The following is a 3,061-nucleotide window of genomic DNA, read 5'->3' on the forward strand; positions in this document are numbered from 1 at the left end:
GACTTTGCCATGTCTAATGTGACCCTTGTGGATTTTAGAGTGTTTTGTGTAAGAGGTAGAGTTGCTTCCTGATGAGGGGAGTGTAAAAATGCACCATCCATCACTCCAAGGTCATGCACCATAACATATAAAAAAGAACAGGACATGGTCTTTCTAGAGTGCATCAGTAAATGGCCCAGGCCATTGAAGCCCCGAGCCAGAATGACCAGTCATTTATTTTGGAACATATGGTCCATGCATGTATGTCAGCATATTCTGCAATTCACAAGTAAAATTATGGAAAACCATCATCGCCCATTGTGTAGTGGGTATAGTGAATCACAATTTGGATTAACCACATAACAGTAAAATAACTTCTCTTATGATATTTCCAAGCCGTAGCTTATCGTGGTGTTTTTGTCTTAGTTGTGTATTAGACTGTGACTGTTTCCTTTCTCCTTGCTGTATTGGCTTTTTGTTCAGGATTGATTGTCCCATTTTGTAGCCACTTTAGCAAATGGTGCATTAGTTAGACTAGTGATTTGGCCCCAGGCAGTGTAATGATTTCTCTAAGAGTCGACAAGTCAACAAGCACAGAGTGAAGTGGTAAATGTTGGATGCTTTGCACTGTACATGCTGTTGAGCTGGTTGAATAACTGTTCTGTTGTAAACAGCAGTAACTGCTTCACAGCTCTCAAATTCCACTTGGTATGACAGTTATGGTATGACTGGTTGCAGTTTCTGAGTCTGTCAATAGGGTATTGATTTTATCTAAATATAGGCCAAGGTTACATTATAACGTCTTAAAGGATAAGGCTGTTGTTTTTTAATGCATTTCTTACCGCCAGCAAATCCTATGAAAATAACAAAATCAGCAGTGAATTTGTTTTGCTAACAAGTCTCGTCCATGTAGCCGGTGCCCAATGAAGCCATGTTCCAGTAGCCATAGAACTCCATTGTATTAAAAAAACTATTAAAAACACGCCAAAGAACCATGCCGTTGCTCTGGGCAGCATATTTCATCATTGCGATGCACCGGGCCGGCCGACTTTTTCCTCAAACAACTTAATAAGCCGACCTTAAACACATATTCCATCTCAGGAAAGTGTCCGAAAATCTAGTCTCAGTCGTAATGAAGAATTTGTTCCCATTTGAATTTGATTTGGAAATAACTACAATAGCCTGACTTTTCATGGTAACAGTAAGCGATTTTTAAAATTGAAACTATGTCTTTGTGAGCTGTATTTAAAGGTTTTTAGCTTACAATTGGAGCCAATGACTTCCGGTTTGAAAGTCAAAAAACGGTACATGGGAAGTTGGAAAGTAACGGGAGTAGAGGAAGAGCAAACGCATTGTTGATTTTGTTATTATCAGAGGATTTGTTGATGATAAGAAATGTATTTAAAAACGCCAGCCGTATCCTTTAAACCATAACCCATCCACTGCAGCTCTCTCCCACAGACTCACTGCAGTGGCTTGCTGTATTCTAGCTCTATTCATCATTCTGTAACCTTTGCTCCAGAGGTGAGCACTAAGTGACAATGACTCATTTCATGATGAATGGTAATCCTATATAAAGTCTGTATGGGCAGTTCCGCCCATTAATTTGTTTGTTATGGATTTAAGATGGATTCTTACAGATCAATGTTTATTTGGGGGGAAGGGAGGGCTGGGGGGGAGTAAGGATACCCTAACTTGGGCCACAGTGTGAGCTATTCGGCTGATGTAATGCCATTGATGTCTATGTCCAGCAGTATGACATAGCTTGCAGTTGGGTGGCTGCCAGTTTGATGTACCAGGAGCACAGTATTTGAACCAGTCTGTTGGCTTTTCAGTGGTGTTTGGTCTCGTCGTGCCATTCTGTTGATCCGTTTGACTACAGTCTCTTTTTGCTATGAGAAGTGACAGATGGTTCCCTAGTTATTTTCACAAGATTGATTTTTGCCAGAGCTGAGTACAAAATAAGGTCTATGGATGGTGAAATATAATGGATTATTCAAGCAGATATCAGAGATGAGAGTGGTATGGTATTGTGTGAGTGGATTACTGATGTGCTAAAATCCATTGCCAGAACCATGAAACATATCAGAAATCAGAAACAAAGCAACTTGATTTTAATTTTTTTTATACATTTTGCACCCAGAAGGATGTTACATCTCTCTGAGGGAGGAAAGAGATTCTCAGTCATTTTTAATGACACTCAACTAACGGTTCCTATGTTAAGTAGTATATATTATACATAATATTAATATATAATATTAAGTAGTATTAAGTAAAAGTAATGCATGAGATAGGAGTGTGTGAATGATAGCAGTTAATAGTTGCCTAATTTTAATCACAGTCTAGCCTTCATTCCTGTAATTTACTTGTTTGTAGTTAACCATGAATCTTTTTTGTGTGTGTGTGTGTGTGTGTGTGTGTGTGTGTGTGTGTGTGTGTGTTCAATACTGAAGTTGAGCATTCTCTTTATTCTTCAGCAGATGAGCCTCGGTTGGATGCCAGAGTGGGATTTCTTCAAGATGGTCCAAGCTGGACAGGATCATCACCATCAGCCTTACCAGCCTCGCACACCACGGCCTTTGGGAACCCAGACTCCACTGCAGCAGCACAATCTGTCCCTTCACCTGGTGCCCTGCCATCCATTCCCACACTAAACCATGATGCTAGGACTGCTGACAGTGTGCTTTCTCAGTCAGGCCGTTTACCTTCTCAAAACTCTAAATCCTTCACCTCGAGTGACCTCCTTGCTGAAGGACCAAAACCTCTTTCCACTCCCCCTTTAAGCCCATCAGAGCCTGTGTGGGGGCCTAGCCCACAATTTGAGGCGCCAGCTAGACTCTCCAGACATTGGAAGCTGGCTAGGGCAAATTCTGCCAAGCTAACTTCCTCTGAAAGCCCGCTCACAATGTCAGAGCTGCAGCCTCAGTCAAATATATCCAGAACATCGTTAAACCTCTCTGCTCTTACCAGATCAACAGCATCACAGCCTGTTGTTCATAACTCTGACCACAGAGCTCCAGATGTACCTCCATTGGCTCCCAGCCAGCAGAAGGAAGGCGCATCAGAGCAGACGCTGGCAATC

The sequence above is a fragment of the Centroberyx gerrardi genome, chromosome 4, assembly GCF_048128805.1.
Source record: "Centroberyx gerrardi isolate f3 chromosome 4, fCenGer3.hap1.cur.20231027, whole genome shotgun sequence".
Lineage (NCBI taxonomy): Eukaryota > Metazoa > Chordata > Actinopteri > Beryciformes > Berycidae > Centroberyx > Centroberyx gerrardi.